Source organism: Ornithorhynchus anatinus, chromosome 2, assembly GCF_004115215.2.
Source record: "Ornithorhynchus anatinus isolate Pmale09 chromosome 2, mOrnAna1.pri.v4, whole genome shotgun sequence".
Taxonomy (NCBI): Eukaryota; Metazoa; Chordata; class Mammalia; order Monotremata; family Ornithorhynchidae; genus Ornithorhynchus; species Ornithorhynchus anatinus.
This window is the reverse complement of record NC_041729.1, coordinates 67,213,231-67,235,990: the sequence shown is the minus strand read 5'-3', so window position 1 is coordinate 67,235,990 and position 22,760 is coordinate 67,213,231. Positions and strand designations below refer to the sequence as shown.

The 22,760-nt window shown below is 43.2% G+C and overlaps 1 protein-coding gene and 1 non-coding gene across 2 annotated transcripts in view; both read right to left on the bottom strand.

Annotated features, from left to right (window-relative positions):
* Positions 1–22,760, bottom strand: part of PRKN (parkin RBR E3 ubiquitin protein ligase) — a 1,416,888-nt gene that overhangs the window by 997,035 nt on the left and 397,093 nt on the right. The gene's annotated exons all lie outside the window — the stretch shown is intronic.
* LOC114809728 lies at positions 1,233–1,370 on the bottom strand. Its single transcript, XR_003757505.1, has one exon. It is a non-coding gene; the product is annotated as a small nucleolar RNA SNORA7 (small nucleolar RNA).

The following is a 22,760-nucleotide window of genomic DNA, read 5'->3' as shown; positions in this document are numbered from 1 at the left end:
TTGCAGAATACTGTACTGAATGCTTGCAAAAATACAACAATAAGCAGTGACATTCCCTGCCCACAAGAAGGTTACAAACACTTAGTAGGAGGTTCTAAACACAGTAAGTGCTAAATAAAAACCAGTACTTGATTAACCCTCTTAAGTCTAAATATTACTTTGAATAACTTACCTAGTCACCGACACTCTTCAGTCTGAAAATATGAAGGCTAAGAAGGGAGGGAACGTGTCTGTTGACTCTGTTGAATGGTTCTCTCCTAAGCACTTAGTAATAATAATTGATAATGACGGCATTTGTTAAGCACTCACTACATGCCAATCACTGTTCTAAGCTCAGGGGTACATAGAAGGTAACCAGTTTGTCCCACATGGGGCTCCCATTCTTAATTCCCATTTTCCAGTTGAGGTAACTGAGGAACAGAGAAGTCAAGTGACTTGCGTGAGGTCATACAGCAGAAAAGTGGCAGAGCTGGGATAGGAAACCACGTCCTCTGATTCCCAAGCTCGTGCTCTTGCCACTAAGCCACGTTACTTCTCACCATGGCAGAACAAGGCGGTAGGCTCAAACAAAAGAAAAACATTTCTTCACCCAGCAGGCAGGCTAGGGGTTGGTAACCATTTGGATTATTGGAGGAAAAACTGGGGTCGTTGCAGCAAAGTTAGCAATGACAGGAAGGGGAGACCCATAGCAGGCTATGAGAGAAAAAGAAGGAAGTTAGATGACCTATTCCTACACACTAGGATGGTTGTCCAGGAGGGCAACAGAAGCAATATGGCCTAACGGGCTTGGAAGTCATAGAATCTGGGTTCTAATCCCGGCTCTGCAATTTGCCTGATGTGAGACCTTGTGCAAGGCACTTAAGTTTTCCGTGCCTCAATTTCCTCATTTATAAAATGGAGATTCCATACCTGTTATCGCACCTTTTTAAACTTTAAACCCCAAATGGGACAGAGACTGTGTCCTATCTGATTATCTTGTATTTACCCCAGTTCTCAGTACGATAGTCGTTGTTGTCTTATGCTGTCTAGTCGTGTCCGACCCATAGCGACGCCATGGACACGTCTCTTCCAGAATGCCCCACCTCCATCTGCAATCGTTCTGCGAGTGGATCCATCGACTTTTCTTGGTCGAAATACAGAATTGGTTTACCAGTGCCTCCTTGCACACAGTAAATGAGTCTATGCCCTCGACTTTGTCCCGTGCCACTGCTGCCCAACATGTGTGAGTTTTGACTTGTAGCAGATTGCCTTCCACTCACTATCCATTGGGCAAGCTAGGAATGGAATGGGTAGGCCTCTGCTTGACTCTTCCTCCTATAGTCAAGACTGGTAGAGTACTGGAAACTCTACAGGTGCAACCCTGAGAGGGTATACGATAATTAGCACATAGTAAATGCTTAACAAATACCATAATTATTTATTCATATGGGGCTGGGCCAACTACTATTTGATTTATTTACTGATTACATTTTAGGGATTTCATTTTAGGAAATTTGTTGCCAGCTTGAATAATGATACGTTAGGGATGCAGCATGGCGTAGTGGATAGTGCACAAGCCTGGGAGTCAGAAAGACATGGGTCCTAAACCCAGCTCTGCCACTTGCCTGTTCTGTGTCATTGGATGAGTCACTTCACTTCTCTGTGCCTCAGTTACCTCATCTGTAAAATGAGAATTGAGAATGTGAGCCCCATGTATGACAAGGGACTGTGTCCAACCCGGTTTTTGCTTGTATCCATGCCAGTGCTTAGTACAGTAGCTGACACGTAGTAAGCATTTAACAGATACCATTATTACCACCTTCAAAGTGTCTTCTAACATAAAGGGCTTGAAAAGCACTAGATGATTTGTAGGACTCTCAAAGTCAGTAGGAAAGGAAGAAAGGATTTTTTTTTTTGCTGTTGATTAGTAAGGGCTTTGTTACAGTGCACGATTATACAAGCAATTCACGTCCAAAGGAACAGAATAGTGTCTTTGTGTTTCTTGCGAAAGTAAGGGGAAGTGGCAGGGCCTTGTAGAAAGATCATGGGCCTGGGAATCAGAGGACCTGTAATCTTATCAATGTCATTGACCTGCTGTGGGACCTTGACAAGTCACTTAACTTCTCTGCACCTCAGTTCTCTCAGAGAAGCAGCGTGGCTCAGTGGAAAGAGCACGGGCTTAGGAGTCAGAGGTCATGGGTTCTAATCCCGGCTCCACCACTTGTCAGCTGTGTGACTTTGGGCAAGTCACTTAACTTCTCTGTGCCTCAGTTACCTCATCTGGAAAATGGGGATTAAGACTGCGAGTCCCACGTGGGACCTGATTATCCTGTATCTACCCCAGCGCTTAGAACAGTGCTCGGCACATAGGAAGTGCTTAACAAATACCAACATTATTATTATTATAATTATTCTCTCATATGCAAAATGGGGTCAATACTGTTCTCCTGCCTACTTAAAACTGTGAACTCCATGTTGGGACCTGATTATCTTGCATCCACCCCAGCGATTGGCAGGTGTCAATCCTTTAACAAATACCATAATCATTACTTGAAGCAAATGAAACACTCTCTTGCTAGTTTCAGTATTTTTGATACCACTGCACCACATCTTTCGATGCCGCAGCTGAATGTTTATGCAATGATGAGTATTGTACCCAAACAGCCTTTACAGTTTTAAAACTTGAAGTTTCCCATCTGGTACCCAAGATTGTGCCAATTTTTCAACACTGAACTGAAAGAGGATTCACAAGATCATTTTCTTCTGCTCTGCAAAGAAAAGATAGAATGCAAATTGGATCTCGAAAAAACTGAAAGTGATTGATGCCTGTCACCTCATCAGCGGTGTTTGACATTTCATTTCCATTGACGATTCAGACAGTGCAAACTTAAGATGGCGAAAACCTAAGTTAGACCAGGAGAAGAGCAGTTGAACCAGATATAAAGCTGATCATTCATCCTTTCACAGTGTGCTCTGTGAAGCTGTGACTAAAGCATTGTTACAGGAAATGAGCTCAAGCGTTTCTGTTTAAATGGAAGAAAAATTAATCGACACACAGAAAAAAGATCATCCATTGATCTCCATCTCAAATGAAGGTTTTGATACCGATTGTCCCTCTTATTCAGACTGTGAGCCTCATGGGAGATAGGGACTGTGTCCGACCTGATTAACTTTTATCTACCCCAGCGCTTAGAACAGCACTGGACTCATAGTAAGCACTGAGCAAACACCATAAAAAAAGATTTTTTGAGGGTGGGATGAGTGTCTCTACCCCTATTCATATATTTGTATTCACACACTGATGCCTGTTCACTTGTTTTGACTGTAATCCGGTGTGAGCAGAGATCGTCTCTCTTCATAGCTGAATTGTACTTTCCAAGCGCTTAGTACAGTGCTCTGCAAACAGTAAGCGCTCAGTAAATACAATGGAATGAATGAATGAATACAAACTAAGGGTGGGGAAACCTTAATGAAACAATTCAACTTGTATTTGAAGTAGTTCTAGATGGATGTGAGTCAGTGAGTCCATCATATTTATTGAGTGCTTACTGTGTCCACATCACTGTAGCAAGCACTTGGGCGACTACAATAACACAATAAACACATTGCCTGCCCACAGTGAGCTTACTTTAGGCAGCAACACTCAATAGAACACGCAATCGAATCTAAACTGGACTGACCATTCCTCCTGGACTGGATATGAATAACCTAACTTGTTCCCTCCATCATGAAAATACCTTCAAATGTTTTATTTGACAAGGTTGCAAAAGGAGGAATGAATATTATTCTCATTGTATTTTGTTTCCCCAGGTGGGGGCCTCCTTAGCTATGGATATGTAGTCAGTCAGCCAATCTTATATACTGAGTGCTTACCGTGTGCACATTAGGGGATGAGAGTGGTTGAAGGAAAGAAGGTTCTGATTATCTTTAACTACCCTGATGGTCCCTAACACACGGCCATAGAGATTTGGGATAGTTTTGGTGGGATACTGAAGTGACAATTCCCCTTGAACCTCACATGAACAAGTACAATAAGGGACACAGAGTCATTATAAATTAGTGGTGCTGAATGAAACAACACTGACAGATCACAAATCTCTGAACCTTCAAAGCTGTGCTTTCTTAAAATGGTTTTTGTTAAGTGCTTTTGAGGTGCCAGGCACTCTACTAAGTACTGGAGTAGATTTTTTTTTAATGGGATTGGTTAAAAGCATACTGTCAGGCACTGCACTAAGCACTGGGGTAGATAAAAGATAATCAGGGTGGACACAGTCCCTGTCCTACATTCATTCAACAATATTTATTGAGTTCTTACTGTGTACAGATCGCTGTACTAAGTGCTTGGAAAGTACAGTTCAGCAACAAGCGTTCATAGTCTTAATCCCCATTTTACAGGTGAGGTAACTGAGACACAAAGAAGTTAAGCATCTTGCCCAAGGTCACACAACAGACAAGTGGTAGAACTGGGATTAGAACTCAGGTCCTCTTTCTCCCAGGCCTGTTCTCTTTCCACTACCCCAGGCTGCTCAAGATATGCCAATCCCATCTCCTCCAAGAAGCCTTCCCTGACTAAGCTCCCTTCTGGACTTGCCTATACCTTTGGAGCTGTACCCCTTAAGCAATTGATAGTCACCCCTCCTCCAGACCCACAGAACTTCTGTCCGTATTCATTTATTCAATAGTATTTACTGAGCACTTACTATGTGCGGAGCACTGTACTAACTGCTTGGAATGTACAATTCGGCAACAGAGAGAGACAATCCCTGGCCAATAATGGGCTCACAGTCTAAACGGGGGAGACAGCAAAGCAAAACAGAACAAAATGAAACAAAACAAGACAACATCATCATGATAAATAGAATCGTGGAGATATACACCTCATTAACAAAATAAATAGGGTAATAAATAATATATACAAATATGCACAGTGCTGAGGGGAGGGGGAGGAGGAAGAGCAGAGGGCGGGAGAAGGGGGAATGGGGAGGGGAGGATGAGCAGAAGGAAGGGGGGGCTCAGTCTGGGAAGGCCTCCTGGAGGAGGTGAGCTCTCAGTAGGGCTTTGAAGAGGGGATGAGAGTTTGGTGGATGCGAGGAGGGAGGGCATTCCAGGACAGCGGCAGGACGTGGGCCAGGGGTCGACGGTGGGACAGGCACGAACGGGGGTCCATGAGGAGGTGAGGGGCACCTCCCTATATACATATCCCTATATTCTGCCACTTCCCCTCTCTGCAACTTATTTTTATGTCTGTCTCCCCCTCTAGTCTGTAAACTCTTTGAGGGCAGGGATCATGTCTACCCACTCTCTTGAACTGTATCCTCCCAAGCACTCAGAACAGTACTTTGCACAGAGTAAGCACTCACTAAGTGCCACTGATTAATTGATTAATTAGGCAGAGGTGCCTTGAAAAAAAAAAAGGCCATTGGGCTGAAGAGGAATCAGGAATTTGGGGGACAGTAAAGACTGGAAGGAGACAGGTTTCAAACAGCTAGTCAGTCCATTGTATTTTTGGAGCACTTACTGCGTGCGGATCACTGTACTAAGCACTTGTGAGAGTACAATATATCATAGTCCCTGCTCACAACGAGCACATAGTCTAGAGGACTGTAAACTAACAGACAACAAAGTCATCATATCGGATGCTTGCATCCCTGATTGGCAACTCCCTAGTCTTTTCAGACAGCTGGCATGAGTGACCACTTTGGAATACCTGTAGGCACTACCACCCACTGTCTCCCTCATAGAACAATAATAATGTTGGTATTTGTTAAGCGCTTACTATGTGCCGAGCACTGTCCTAAGCGCTGGGGTAGACACAGGGGAATCAGGTTGTCCCACGTGGGGCTCACAGTCTTAATCCCCATTTTACAGATGAGGTAACTGAGGCACCGAGAAGTTAAGTGACTTGCCCAAAGTCACAGCTGACAAGTGGCTGAGCCGGGATTCAAACCCATGAACTCTGACTCCAAAGCCCGTGCTCTTTCCACTGAGCCATGCTGCTTCTCAACCACCTAAGACTACAACCGGGCACCCCAGATGATCGACGTGAACCTGTCTAGGCAGGAATGAGGAGAAGGTGACACACTCCAAAAAAATATTTGGAATACTGGGCAGTTGGGGTTTGTTGTGAATGTAAGCCCCTTGAGGGTAATCAATCAATCATATTTATTGAATGATTACTATATGAACAGCACTGTACTAAGTGCTTGGAAGAGTACCATTCTATTCTTCACTCCGCTGCCCGGCTCATCTTCCTGCAGAAACGATCTGGGCATGTCACTCCCCTTCTTAAACAACTCCAGTGGTTGCCTATCAACCTCCGCTCCAAACAAAAACTCCTCACTCTAGGCTTCAAGGCTCTCCATCACCTTGCCCCTTCCTACCTCTCCTCCCTTCTCTCTTTCTACCGCCCACCCCGCACGCTCCGCTCCTCTGCCGCCCACCTCCTCACCGTCCCTCGGTCTCGCCTATCCCGCCGTCGACGCCCGGGCCACGTCCTCCCGTGGTCCTGGAACGCCCTCCCTCCTCACCTCCGCCAAACTCACTCTCTTCCCCTCTTCAAAACCCTACTTAAAACTCACCTCCTCCAAGAGGCCTTCCCAGACTGAGCTCCTCTTCTCCCTCTACTCCCTCTACCACCCCCCTTCACCTCTCTGCAGCTTAACCCTCTTTTCCCCCCATTTCCCTCTGCTCCTCGAACTCTCCCTTCCCATCCCCTCAGCACTGTACTTGTCCACTCAACTGTATATATTTTCATTACCCTATTTATTTTGTTAATGAAATGTACATCGCCTTGATTCTATTTAGTTGCCATTGTTTTTACGAGATGTTCTTCCCCTTGACTCTGTTTATTGTCATTGTTCTTGTCTGTCCGTCTCCCCCGATTAGACTGTAAGCCCGTCAAACGGCAGGGACTGTCTCTATCTGTTGCCGACTTGTTCATCCCAAGCGCTTAGTACAGTGCTCTGCACATAGTAAGCACTCAATAAATACTATTGAATGAATGAATGAATGAATGAATACCATATTATAGAGTGGGAAGATAGGTTCCCTGCCCCAAACTAGCCTAGTGGATGAGTTTACAGTCTCATGAGGCAGAAATCATATCTCCCAAATGCTGCATACAGTGCTCTGCACACAGTAAGGACTCTCCCAAGCACTTATTAGAGTGCTCTGCATATAGTCAATAAATATGACTGAATGAATGCTTGAATAAATATCATTGACTGACTGATACTGTGACTGCTGAATGCTGGATTGGCCTACCACAGTCATGAGAAGTCTGCAAAACAGTTCCCTTACCCATACCTGACACTCGCATGTGGTTTTTTGTCCTTATTTTTTTCTGATGTAATTTTGTTTTTCTCACCTTTTTAATAATGTTGGTATTTGTTAAGCGCTTACTATGTGCCGAGCACTGTTCTAAGCGCTGGGGTAGACATAGGGGAATCAGGTTGTCCCACGTGGGGCTCACAATCTTAATCCCCATTTTACAGATGAGGGAACTGAGGCCCAGAGAAGTTAAGTGACTTGCCCACAGTCACACAGGCCTTCTCTTTCCATATCCTCTTATTTATTCATTTATCCGATCATACTTATTGAGCACTTACTGTGTGCAGACTACTGTACTAAGCACTTGGGAGTGTACAAAACAACAATAAACGGACACATTCCCTGCCCAGATGCTGAGCCACTGTGTAGGAATTGTCTCCAGTGCTTTGTACGATGGTAGGTGCTCAATTAAGACTATTAAAGGAATGAATGAAAAGAGTAGTTGCAAGAAACAGTGCTCGAAATTTTGGTTTCAAGCCCAGAAAACTGGCTGTTTGTATCAAGGAGAAATTTTTAAATGTGAAAAATTGTATGGATACCTATTGTAAATTAGAGAAGCTGCATGGCCTGAGAGTCAGAAGGACCTGGGTTCTAATTCCGGCTCTGCCACTTGTCCGCTGTGTGACCTTGAGCAAGTCATTTCACTTCTCTGTCCCTCAGGTACCACATCTGTAAAATGGGGATTAAGACTGTGAACCGCAATCAGGATGCCCCATGTGGGGTTCACAGTCTTAATCCCCATTTTACACATGAGGTAACTGAGGCCCAGAGAAGTGAAGTGACTTGCCCACAGTCACACAGCTGACAAGTGGCAGAGCTGGGATTCGAACCCATGACCTCTGACTCCAAAGCCCATGCTCTTTCCACTGAGCCACGCTGCGTCTCCAAATTGTAGTATTTGTTAAGTGCTTACTATGTGCAAAGCACTGTTCTAAGCACTGGGGGATACAAGGTGATCAGACTGTCCCACGTGGGGCTCACAGTTTTAATCCCCATTTGACAGATGAGGTAACTGAGGCAGAGAGAAGTGAAGCGACTTGCCCAAGGTCACACAGCTGACTAGCAGCGGAGCGGGGATTAGAATCTGTGACCTCTGACCTCCAAGCCCGCACTCTTTCCACTGAGCCATGCTGCTTCTACAGGGCTGTAACATTTACACCACTCCTCTCCTCAAAAGCCCACAAAGCCACTTAGCTGACCCTTCCCAAATCAAAGTTAAATTCTTGACCATGTGACTACTTATTAACCAATAAACTGCCTTTACCCAATTGTTCTCCCTTCTTACTGATGCTCACCTCAACTTCACCTTCTCCTCACGACCTCTTTCTTGCCTAACCCAGTGGCCTCAACTCCATCCTGATCCACCTCAACCTCTCCACTGCCTTCAACACAGTGGGCCATCCCCTCCTCCTTGAAACATTATCTAACCTTGGATTCACCACCACCGCCCCCTCTGGGTTCTCCTCCTCTCTCTCTGGTGGCTCATTCTCTGCCTCTTTCGCAAAGAATGACTTCATGTATGACTTGATGCTTCAAATTCACAAATCTTCACTTTTCTTGGAACTGTTCTTGTCCTTTTTTTTTCTTCACAACTGTGGAAATCAGTGGACTATTTCCCCCTTTACCTCCCAAAACAAGCTAGCCCAACCCTTGCTGTTTCCCTCGAAATATATTTCCAGTATACAATTAGGAAATAAACAACCAATTTGGCACTTAATTGCTGTATTTCAAAAACAAACAAAAACACTTAACTGGCATTTCTTGATAGACCACCCACTCAATACACATTTTAATCCCTAGAGCCTTGTGCCACCAGGCAAAATTCTCAGAATTCAAGTCATAGTTCTCTCCTTTCATAAAAAAAAGTCAACTAGGCAATTCTTTCCCTTTTAAGATATCACATTTGGCCCAATTGTTAGATAAATATAATGTGCTCACAGAAATCTGCGACTAATGATTTGGCGTTAGGCTGTAACAAAAAAGACAAGTGGTTTTTCAGCTCTAAACAGCCCTAAGTACATTGGAGAGGGAAAACTGGAGGGGTATAGATGGTTCTACTATTTTGTGTTCAACTTTCAGGAAGAGGCACAATTGGGAACAGAGGATTCTGGTCTCACTGGCAGCTGCATGATCAGCAGGTCTTGATCCATCATCATTATCTGCTTGGCCTCACACTCCTTATTGTCATATGAGTCTAGGAACAACTATCTACTAGTTGGCATCAGATAGAGAGATTCATTGAAGTTTGATAAAATGGAGCAGAGACCAGTGGAATGATGAAGTATTATATTATCTAACTCAACCTATGTGGAAGTAATATATCACCATATGTAAAAATATACAGAAAAATCAATCAGTGAAGGGCATTTATTGAGCACTTACTGTGTACTTACTGTGTACTTAAGCACTTGGGAGAGTACAATGAAACAGAGTCGGTAGACGCATCCCCTGCCCTGCTTACAGTCTAGAGAACCATCAAATTTACTACTAATACCAGACCAGAGAGGAGCAGAAGGTGTTTGTGGCATGTAAACCAGAAGGAAAAAGGTGTGTTTTTTTAAAATAATACAATAAAATCAAGGAATGGTATTTATTGAGTGCTTATTGCATGCAGAGCACTGTACCAAATTCTTGGGAAAATACAGTACAATAGAGTTGGTGGAAACATTCCCTGCCCGCAACAAGCTTACAATCTAGAGGACAATCAATGGTTTTTATTGATGCTGTGTGCAGAGCACTGCACTAAGAAGCTTAAAAGAGTGCAGTGCAACATCTCCAAGCCCATAATGAGTTTACAGTCTAGAGGAATGAAGGGAATATGGTGAAATTGCAAATATGAAAATGTCAACTGTGAGTAGCAGGGAGGCCCTGGAAACTGACAGCTTGCTGTTTATCGCCAGATGTAAAACTGTTGAACACACACAACTGGTTGGAGAATAATGCTTTTAATTCTTTTCTTCTATCTTCCTTACCACATAGAACAATGCTTGACACATACTAAGTGCTAAATAAAATCACTGCTTTATTACGATTATCATTATTATTTTAATGCCGCTAATCTTCCCACCTATCCAGTTTTGCAATTGCCCCAGCCAATGCAGCAACTGTAAGATTATCTCCCTATCTATTTAGTCCTTTGCATCTTTTTTCATCTCAATTATAATTTATTCAGCAGTCAGAAGGACCTGGGTTCTAACTGTGGCTCTGCCACCTGTCTACTCAGTGATCTTGGGAAAGCCACTTTGTGCTGTGTGCGGCGGTTCCCTCAACTATAAACTGGGGATGAAGACCCTGAACCCCATGTGGGACATGGACTGTGTCCAACCTGATTTTCTTCTATCTACCCCAGCGCTTTGATCAGACCCTTGCAGATAGAAAGCACTTAACAAATACCATAAAAAAAAAATGGAAGTTCAAGTTCAAGCCACTTAACTTCTCTTTGTCTCAGTTACCACATCTGTAAAATGGGGATTGAGACTGTGAGCCCCACATGGGACAGACACTGTGTCCAACCTGATGACCTTGTATCTACCCCAGTGCTTAGAACAGTGCCTGGCACATAGTAAGCACTTCACAAATATAAAAAAAAAAAACAAAATCACATGGAAAGGTCCATGCTTAGGCAAAGTTGAGCTTGCTTATGCAAGAGAAATAGGAAACATTTGTATAAAATGTCTGTAATACTCAAGGCAATATTTCCTGTTGGCAGATGTTTTTTTCTTGTTTGTTTATCTATTGCCTTGCTAATAAAGACACGGAACTGCAGCCAAGTTTGTCACAAACTAAATCTGTCGCTGAAAGGCTTGAAAACTCCTACGAAGCACCCATGTACAACAGCCAGTGAATCAGTCCTCCCTCGCCTGGGAGTGCAGATGCTTTTGGAAAGGTTTGAACGAGTGGCTTCCAATAGACCACAGAAACACTTCATCCCAGATGAACCCCACATTTTGAAACCTCCCCGGGCTCCATTTATTCTGCTGAATGACCTCTGCACTCCCAGGGTGCAGTCCATCACCCTAATTATTTTATCCATGGTCTTATTCCCTCCCTCCTACTCCATCCTACATAGACTGTGAGTCCTGGGTGGGGCTGGACTGTGGAGGCCTTGATTACCTTGTATCTACCCCATTGCTTAGAACAGGGCTGGGCACCTAGTATGCACTTACCAAAAACCACAACTATTTTGTTCATGTACGCTCAGGTTTTGGATATTGGCCACATTGTGCGTAATGATGATAATAATAATGTTGGTATTTGTTAAGCGCTTACTATGTGCCAAGCACTGTTCTAAGCGCTGGGGTAGACATAAGGGAATCAGGATGCCCCATGTGGGGTTCACAGTCTTAATCCCATTTTACAGATGAGGTAACTGAGGCACAGAGAAGTTAAGTGACTTGCCCACAGTCACACAGCTGACAAGTGGCAGAGCTGGGATTCGAACTCATGACCTCTGACTCCAAAGCCTGTGCTCTTTCCACTGAGCCATGCTGCTTCAACATCATACTGATAAAAATAATATCTACTATGTGTCAAGCACCGTAATGATAATGATGGTATTTGTTCAGCGCTAACTAGGTGCCAAGCACTGTTCAAACACTGGGGTAGATACAAGGTAATCAGGTTGTCTCATGTGGGGCTCACAGTCTTTATCCCCATTTTACAGACGAGGTAACTGAGGCACAGAGAAGTTAAGTGATTTGCCCAAAACTGCACAGCTGACAAGTGGTTGAACCGGGATTAGAACCCACGACTTCTGACTTCCAAGCATGTAGAAATAAGATAAGCAGGCTGGACACAATGCCTGTTTCACATGGAACTCACTGTCTAAGGTGGAGGGAGAACAGATGAGGGGAAGAGAGGCACAGAGAAGTGAAATGAATTGCCCAAGATTGTATACAGGCAAGGCAGAATCAGGACTAGAACCCATGACCTCTGACTCCCAGATCCATGATATTTCCATCAGGCCACTCTGATCGTCCACTGGTACTTACTTTCAACAACCGCTAGACTGTAAGTCACTTGACGCTAGGAACCATGTCTTAAGCATCTTCATTATCATCATCAATTGTTTAGAAAAATGCTCTGTATATAGTAGAATTGAATACGTGTTGCTGTTGATGATGGCACAAGAATTGCTTCCATCTGTCCCTCTTAAGGGTTTTGTGACCCAATCAAGGAGCCCTTTCACATCACAAGGCAAGGAGCATAAACAGAAGCAGCAGCATGACCTAAGGGTTAGGACATGGGGCTGGGAGTCAGAAGGACCTTGGTTGAATTCCGGTTCCATCAGTTGTCTGCTGTCTGACCTTATAGAGAAAATGCTCAATAAATGTGGCCCAGTGGAAAGAGCACAGGCCTGGGAGTCAGAGGGACTTGGGTTCTAATCCTGCCTCTGCCACTTGTTTGCTGTGTGATCTTGGGCAAGTCACTTCAATTCTCTGAGCCTCAGTTCCCTCATCTGTAAAATGTGGGAACCTCATGTGAGACAGGTACCATGTCCAACCCTATCATCTTGTATCTACCAGAGTGGTTAAATCAGTGTAAGTTCAATGTGGGCAGGTGACATGCCTGTTGCTGTATTATACTCTCACAATTGCTTAGAACAGTGCTCTGGACACAGTAAGCACTCAATAAACACCACTAAATGAATGAACCAATGCGACCTCCTTCCCCTCCCCACAGCACTTGTATATATTTGTACATATTTATTGCTCTATTTTATTAATGATGTGCATTTATCTATGGTTCTATTTATCTATTTTGATGGTAGTGATGCCTGCCTACTTGTTTTGTTTTGTTGTCGGTCTCCCCCTTCTAAACTGTGAGCCCGCTGTTGGGTAGGGACTGTCTCTATCTGTTGCCAAACTGTCCTTTCCAAACACTTAGTTCAGTGCTCTGCACACAGTAAGCCCTCAATAAAAATCATGGAATGAACAAATATCATAAAGAATATCTATGAGCCAATCATCCACAATAGTCCTCTTCACGTCCCCATAAAGACATGTAAATAATTATTTACGAGGTTGGCACAGAACTGAAAATAATCCCTTAAAAAAATCAAGGTTATTTGCCGTCCTTTATTCGAGGAGCCTTCAAACAGAGCTCTGATTTTCCTTGCTGGGCACTGCTTAATGACACTCAGATCTGCTCTCCACCACTCCTCATCCCTGCTTGCTGTTGCAGTTTCTGTGGCTTCCAGTCATATTATGCTTTGGGTTAGCGGCTCTTCAGTTCACAAGGTTTGTCTGACCCTGTCCTAGAAGATTAAATTGATAGGGTTCAAACCATTTGTTTCTCAGCTAGAATAATCAGCAAGCTAAAATGCCAGAGAAATTATAAGCAGGAATGGGAATGGAGATTTGAGCAGGTTGAGTATCTCAAATGAGAAGCAGTGATGTCTAGTGGGTAGAGAAGGGCATGAGAGTTAGTCGGATCTGGGTTCTAATTCATTCAATAGTATTTATTGAGCACTTACTATGTGCAGAGCACTGTACTAAGCGCTTGGAATGTACAAATCGGTAACAGATCCACCATGTGTCTCCTGTCTGGCCTTGGACAAATCACTTAACTCTTCTGTGCTTGAGTTACCTCATCCATAAATGGGGATTTAGACAGCGGTGAGCCCCATGTGGAACAGGGACTGTGTCCAACCTGATTAGCTTGTAACGACCACTGCACTTAGTAGAGTGCTTGGGACATAACAAGCACTTAACAACCATACTATCAAAAATGCTAAAAATAATACAGTTCTACCATAATCTCCCTCTTCTGGGCACATAGGAGAGTGCACAGTTCCCATAACTATAGCAAATAACATTTGAACTGGAGGAAAGTAGCAGTTGAATCAATACGAATGAAAATAGGTCACATGGGACTATACAAAGTTGAAATAAGTTGTACAAGATCTGTCTGCCCTGCTTCACCATACTATGGCCATTGCAAAAATTGAATACAAAGCAATACTTTTGATTTATGTATCTTCTCTCAGTTTACAGTAGAAGAAAAATAGTAGAAAACATCACAATACACCTGTTGGAACAAACTCTTTCAAATGTTGTCCTATACCATCGAAGTTTGAAATGAACACTTCTCAAGTAGTCTTTTCTTTTTATGTTTTTTTTTAAGTGGAATTTTTGAAGACTTATTATATGTCAGGCACTGTACTAAGCACTGGGGTAGGTACAAGTTAATCAGGTTGGACACAATCCATGTCCCACATTAGGCTCACAGATAAATTCCTCTTTTAAAGCTGACATAACTGAAGCACAGAGAAGTTGAATGACTTGCCCAAGATCCCACAGTAAATGATCAATAAATACGATTAACTATTAAGGGGATGTTATCTTTAAATTATATGTTGTAAATTATTTATTCATATTAATGTCTGTCTCCCCCTCTAGACTGTAACCTTATCATGGGAAGGGAACGTGTCTGTTAATTCTGTCGCATTATACTCTCTCAAGCGCTCAGCACAGTGACCTCGCAGATACAATGTGCTCAGCAAATACCACAGATTAAGTGTTGGCTTTCTTGGGCTAGGTGTTCTACATTAAAAGCAGGGCATTTACAAATGCACCTGGTTATATTGTGCTAATTTTGAAACACACAGGGATTTTGTATGAATTAATTTCCGTACAGGTCCCATGATGATTGAGATCAAAGGGAATGTTTCATCTAGGAAGTGGTAGAATTTTTTTGTCAGTATTCACTAGCCTCATCAGAATGATCTTTTATCACACTAACAAGCATAGCACTCGCCTTGCCAACACAGTTAAAAGTCCCAATCAATCAAGCAGTGGTATTTATTTAGTGCTGAACTATGCGCAGGGCACTGTACAAGTACAACCATCTAAAAGATACATTCCCTGCCCACAACGACCTTACAATCTAGAGGGGGATATAAATGAATAAATTTCAGATATGTACCTAAATGCTGTGAGGCTGGGAGGGAGCGATAAAGGGATTAAGTCCCTGCGACACAGACGGGGAAAATCAGGAAGATCCTGTGGCTCATATAATGATGGTATTTGTTAAGCATTAACTATGTGCCAGGCCCTGTACTAAGTGCTGGGGTGGATACAAGCAAATGGAGTGGGACACAGTCCCTGTCCCATGTTGGACTCACACGCTCCATCCCCATTTTACATATGAGGTAACTGAAGCCCAGAGAAGTGAAATGACTGGCCCAAAGTCACACAGCAGACAAGTGGCGGAGCAGGGATTAGAACCCATGACCTTCTGACTCCCAGGCCCAAGCTCAATCCACTGTGCAACGCTGCTTCTCTACAACGGATGTGAGGCTCTCAGGTGAGATCAAATGGAGGAATTCCTCCCCACACCTTTGCAAGCTGGAGTCACATCTGGTTTCTCGAGTACTTCCCAAACAACCCAGATGGAATTACCTACACCAAGGTCCTGGAATGTAGCCAATTCGCCGGCACAGAAGTGCCGATCACTGCGAGATAGCACCGTTGGGTCCAACAGGAGTACAAGACGGATGACTGCACTGCGCTCCGGCATCTGCTTTATGATGTGTTCAAGTTGGGTGAACACAAACAGGGGAAAAGGAAGAATCACTCAAGGATCTAGTGAAGCAACTTCAAAAGGCTTGGCATAGATAAGAAACTGTGTGAAACCAGAGTCAAAGACCAGGCAAAGACAATGTGCAGTAATCAAAAATAAAATAGCTCCTTTACCTTGATCATTTTGAGATTTTGTACTGGGGATTTATGAGGCGGACAGGTAAAAGGGCAAATCAAGTGTAATCTTCAAAGGCCTACCACAGTAACAGCTGCTGGTAACAGATCAGTTTTTCAGCCACAATCCAGAGAAGAGAAACAAGTATAGTCTAGATCAATCATGAGAAGCAGCATGGCTTAGTGGAAAGAGCGTGGGTTTGGGAGTCAGAGGTCGTGGATTCTAATCCCAGCTCCATCACTTGTCAACTGCGTGACTTTGGGCAAGTCACTTACCTTCTCTGGACCTCAGTTACCTCACTGTAAAATGGGGATTAAGACTGTGAGCCCCACGTGGGACAACTTGATTACCTTGTATCTATCCCAATGCTTAGAACAGTGCTTGGCATATAGTAAGCACTTAACGAATGCCATCATCATCATCAAGTGCTTACTGTGTGCAGAGCACTGTACTAAGCACTTTGGAGAGTACGATAGCATGGGTAGACATGTTCCCTGCCCATAAGGGGCTTAAAGAATAGAGGATATGCTTGGTTCAAAGCTTCAGGCATAGTTTATAGATGGGTCTTTGAAGGTGGATAGCAGAGAAAGCAATTATCACACTATTTCAAGGCAGGGTTGCCTAGTGGAAAGGGCACGGGCAATACTTGGACCCAGAGAAACTATAATCCATGAACAGTAGCCATGGGATAATCAATCGATCAATTAATTCCCTTCCCTCAACAAGTTTATAGTCCGGGGGGGAGAAAGACATTTATATAAATCTAATATACCATAATAAATGAGGCCCTCATTTCTTCTTCTCCCACTCCCTTCTGGGTCACCCTTAATCTTGAATCTGCACACTTTATTCACCCCTCTCTCAGCCCCACAGCACTTATGTATATCTGTAGAATTTATATGAATGCTGGTCTTCCCCTCTAGACTTTAAGCTCACTGTGGGCAGGGAACTTGTCTACCAACTCCATTATATTATACTCTTCTACATGCTTGGTACAGTACTCTATACACAGTAAGAGCTCAATAAATACCACTGATTGATTGATAAATATAAATAATTTACACATACATACATACGGATATGTATATTCCTAGGACAGTGTGAAAAACCACCTTGTAGCTTCCCAGGGAAACATGGACAAAGGTGAAATGAAACAGTTTATCAGGGAAGCAGTCCCGCCTAGGGGAAAGTGGGAGTGAGAGGACCTCGGTTTTAATCCCAGATCTGCTCTTTGCCTGCTGTGTGACCTTAGGCAAGTCACTTCCTTCTTTGGGCCAAGTTCCCCCATCTGTATAATGTGGGACATGGACTATGCCTAACCTGATTACCTTGTATCTATCCCAGCGCTCAGTTCAGTGCCTGGCATGTGATAAGTGCTTAAATACCATAAAAAAGGCAACCTCCCAAAATCAGCTGTATGAAAAAAAACTATACCTGCCACTAGCTGCCTTTAGTGTGATCTTTCTGTATACACAGCACAATGCTAAGTGCTTGTTAATATTAAGTAGAAGAGAAATTTATCATCTATTCACACTCAGGTGCATATGATCTATGACAGACAAGGATGATGGTGGTGTGTTTCATCAGGAATGAGGATTACACATCGGTCCAGGGCCATCTTCACTGAGAACTTGCAAATTTATAGGACAAGTGGCTCGTATGGCACTATCCGCACTGGAGAAACAGCGTGGCTTTCTGGAAAGTGCATGGGTTTAGGAGTCAGAGGTCGTGGGTTCTAGTCCCTGCTCTGCCACTTATCAACTGTGTGACTTTGGGCAACTCATTTAACTTCTTCACACCTCAGTTACCTCATCTATAAAATGGGGATTAAGACTGTGAGCCCCACATGGGACAACCTGATTACCTTATATCTACTCCAGAGCTTAGAATAGTGCTTGGCACATAGTAAGTACTTAAATACCATTATTATTATTATCTCCACCAGTCATAGGGCATGCATACATGGAGTATACCAAACAAACATCATCATTATTATTGACTGGAGTTCAAGAGAAGCAGCATGGTTTGGTGGTTTCTATTTATTTATCTGCATTTATCTACCATGTTTCGGCATCTGTGAGCCTGGGCAACTCACTTAACTTCTCTGTGACTCAGTTTCCTCATCTGTAATATGGGGATTAAGACTGTGAGCCCCACTTGGGACATGGACTATGTCCAACATGTAGCACTATGCTTAGTACAGTGACTGGTACATCATAAGCACTTGACAGATACTTTAAAAAATAAGAAAGAGTGAGCATGCACTGAGTTTGTGAAGGACATGTATAGCCTTCACCCAATTTAGCCAACTCTAGACAGAACCTAGATTACAAGCCAAGTCTCCAGATTTCCCACAGCAGTCTTTCCACAAGACCAACAGCAGGACTATATATGATTAATACATGGAATTTTAATCAATATATTATTATAGAAAAATGCCTCGCTTTCATCAATAGCCAATTACTTTCTCTGTCATTGCTTTGCTAAGATTAGGACGGCTAAAATAATGGAGACATGAAAAAATCATGGGGAGTATTATAATTCCAGCAATTAAAACCTAGGCTCTTAGTTCTCTAGATTTTGGGTCTTAAAAGTGCATTTTTCTTCCAGATTTTAATGGGTGCATAAATGTATAATTTAAATCCTAAATGGATAAGATAAATAGGTGGAGGATCAATTCAGCATGGTTAATCTCACTAAAAATGTTTTCCTTTTTTCCCCAAAGAATGAACAGAGTCAATCTGCCCTGCACTTGAGAATTATTTTTTCTTTCAAAATTGCTCCATTTCTTTTTAATTCATGAGGGAGGTTTTCTCACTTTTTTTTTTCTGGGGTAAAACACTTTCCCGAAAGCTCAGAGCCACTGCCTTTGATCCTTGTAAGATGCACTCGCATTTCAATTCCCTGGATATCCCTGAAATGAAATTGCTCACTTTATGCCTTTTAATTTCTGGATTTAAATTTTACCAATTTTCCCAAGCAACAAATTTTACCATACCTATCTTTGGTAATGGAGACCAGAGAGAATTATGGAATTAGTCATTTAATCAATATTATTTATTGAGAGACTACTGCATGCAGAGCACTATACTAAACATTTGGGAGAGTAAGAATAGTAAAAAAGCATGGTTCCTGCCCTCCAAAATCTTATCATCTAATGAGATAGATATGAATTATAGTCACACTAAGATTGTGAAAATACATATCTTGTCTTCTCTTATGCTGTCCTTAGCGATACCACGGACACATCTCTTCCAGAATGCCCTGCTCTCCATCTGCAATGGTTCTGGCAGTGTGTCCACAGAGTTTTCCTGGTAAAAAATTGGAAGAGGCTTACCATTGCCTCCTTCTGAGCAGTAAACTCAAGTCTCTGCCCTCGACTCTCTCCCGTGCCGCTGCTGCCCAGCACGGGTGAGTTTTGATTTATAGCAGATTGCCTTCCATTCGCTAGCCACTGGCCAAGCTAGGAACGGAATGGATATTCATTCAATAGTATTTATTGAGTGCTTACTATGTGCAGAGCACTGTACTAAGCGCTTGGAATGTACAATTCGGCAACAGACAGAAACAATCCCTGCCCAATGACAGGCTTGACTCTCGTTCTTGTAGCCGAAACTTGTAGAGAATTGGAAACTCTCCAGGTGTGACCCTGAAGGGTGGAAATATGTATACACACACATAAAGATATATACGGGCTAAGGGCAAATGTATAAACACTATTTAGTGCTACGAGTGGCCTCTGGATTGAATAAGCTTGGAAATGTGGGAATTAATAGGGGATATCTCCTGAAGGAGATTTTTGTTGTTTTTGTTGTTTTTTTCAAAGGTATTGCTTAAGCATTTACTATGTGCTAGGCACTGTATTAAGTGCTGGGGTAGTTACAAGCAAATCGGGTTGGATACAGTCCCTGTACCATGTGGGGCTCACAGTTTTAATCACTACTTTACAGATGAGGTAACTGAAACAGAGAGAAGTGAAGTCACACAGCAGACAAGTGGCAGAGATGGGATTATGACTCACGTCCTTCTGATTCCCAGGCCCGTGCTCTTTCCACTAGGCCATTTTGCTTCTCATTTCTGGATACTTCCCTGGGACACTTCATAATAATAATAACAATAATAATAATACTACTACGAGCCAAACACCATACTAAGCACTGGGGTAGATAGAAGAAAATTGAGTCAGACATAGTCCATGTCCCACATGGGGCTTGCAATCAAACACTGGTATTTATTGAGTGCTTACTGGGTGGAAAGTGCTGTACTAAGCACTTGGGAGATACAACAGAGTTGATAGACCCTGTCCCCAAGGAACTTAAAGTCTATCCAAGAAGGAGGGAGCTTATTGTAGGCAGGGAACATGTTTGTGGTACTGTCGTGTTGTACTCTCCCAAGCGCTTAGTACAGTGCCCTGCACACAGCAAGCGCTCAATAAATCTGATTGGGATTCAATCCCTGTTAATCAATCAATTTTACAGATGAGGAACCTGAGGGTTTTCAGGAGAGCTTTGAAGATAGGAGAGCTATGGTTTAATGGATTTGAAGGGGGAACAGCACAATTAGACTAACTAAATCAATGGTTAATCTCCAAACCTCTTCCCCAAATCTTTCCCCAGAGCATCTGTGAGCACCACTGATTAAGTTGGTTTGAATTTCTTTCCTTTCTTTGGTTCAGTCTCCGATGTTGTTAATGAGCCTTGAAATGAACAAAAGGCAGAAAGTGAGTTGGAGTAGAATGAGAAAGCCAGGGCGCAGACCATACACAAGGTGGGAAACCAGTTTCAGGATAACTGAAGTTGGGGATTATTGTTGGAACGGAGACTTGGATCACAGCAAGCAGTGGTGCTAGGGTCTCCATGAAAGAATGCAAGGTGGGTGAAAAGGGACAGAGAGAATACAGCGAAATCCGCTGTTGTCACCGAAGGTCCACACTTCAATATGCCTACAAAAACTTTATAATATCATATAACCACACATCTCTCGGGAGGTATGGGAGAATTCTGGGATATTTCCCCAGGACGTATAATCATATTGACAATGAAAATAACGACAATAATTTTTATAATGCACTTACTAAGTGTCATCAACTGTACTAAGCGCTGGGGAGATACAAGGTAATCAGATCAGAGCCAGTGCTTGTCTCACAGTACGCTCACAATTAATCAGTCGGTGGTACTGAGTACTTGGTGTAGCATGCTGTGCTAAGCACTTGGGAAAATACAACAGAGTCGGTAGAGCTTACAGTCTATCTAAGAAGGATGGAGAACAGGAATTGAATCCCCATTTTACAGATGAGGAAATGGAGGCCCAGGGAAGTTGTGACCATATTCCCAGGAACTCTGTATCCCCTGGAGAACGAGACCTGATTATCATCTATCTACCTCAGCGTTTATTACAGAGCTTGGCACGAAGGGCCGAACAAATACTACAGTCACTATCTCCCAAGAGACCTGTCATTGGCACTGATCCCCACACGTTGCCCTTCCCCCAGGGTTCTCCATAGCATAGCCTAGTGGAAAGAGCCTAGGCCTGGAAGTCAGAAGGACCTGGGTTCTAATCCCAGTTCCGCCACTTGTCTGCTGTGTGAAAAACAGGGAAGGGGTGGAAAGGCTGAGTCAACTTTCTCCTCATTGACCTTCCTTTCTCTCCAGACCATAAGCTCATTATGGGCAGGGAATGAGTCTACAATTTGGTTATATTGGGAAGCAGTGTGGCTCAGTGGAAAGAGCCCGGGCTCAGGAGTCAGAGGTCATGGGTTCGAATCTCGGCTTTGCCACTTGTCAGCTGTGTGACTGTGGGCAAGTCACTTCACTTCTCTGGGCCTCAGTTCCCTCATCTGTAAAATGGGAATTAACTGTGAGCCTCACGTGGGACAACTTGATTACCCTGTATCTACCTCAGCGCTTAGAAGAGTGCCCTGCACATAGTAAGCACTTAACAAATACCAGCATTATTATGACTGACTTTTTAGGGAAGCAGCATGGCTCAGTGGAAAGAGCCTGGGCTTCGGAGTCAGAGGTCATGGGTTCGACTCCCAGCTCTGCCACTTGTCAGCTGTGTGACTGTGGGCAAGTCACTTCACTTCTCTGGGCCTCAGTTACCTCATCTGTAAAATGGGGATTAACTGTGAGCCTCACGTGGGACGACCTGATGACCCTGTATCTCCCCCAGTGCTTAGAACAGTGCTCTGCACTTAGTAAGCACTTAACAAATACCAATATTATTATTATTATATTGTTCTCTCCCAAATGCCCAATACAATGCTTTGCACATAGTAAGCACTCAATAAATACAATGGATTCCCCACTGAAGTCTATTAAGGCAGCTCGGCAGAGTTCCATTCCCCCTAAAGGTGAGGCCCCTTAGTAAAAGACATAATAGTAAAAGTAATTGTGGTATTTGTTAAGCACTTAGTATGTGCTAGGCACTGTACTAAGCGCTGGGGTAGATACACGGTAATTAGGTTGGACACAGTCCCTGGACCACATAGGGCTCCCAGTTTCAAACCTCATCTTACAAATGAGGAAACTGAGGCAAAGAGAAGTTAAGTGACTTGTCCAAGGTTACACCGCAACCAAGTTATTAGAATCCAGGTACTTCTGACATCCAGGCTCGTGCTCTATTCCATAGGCCATGATGCTTCTCCACTGCTTAATTTGTAATGAAAGAGGTACTGGGACTCAAGAAATTACCTAATTTCATATTTAAAGCTGGAACGGTATTATTGTTATCGTCACCACCGACAAGAATGTTGC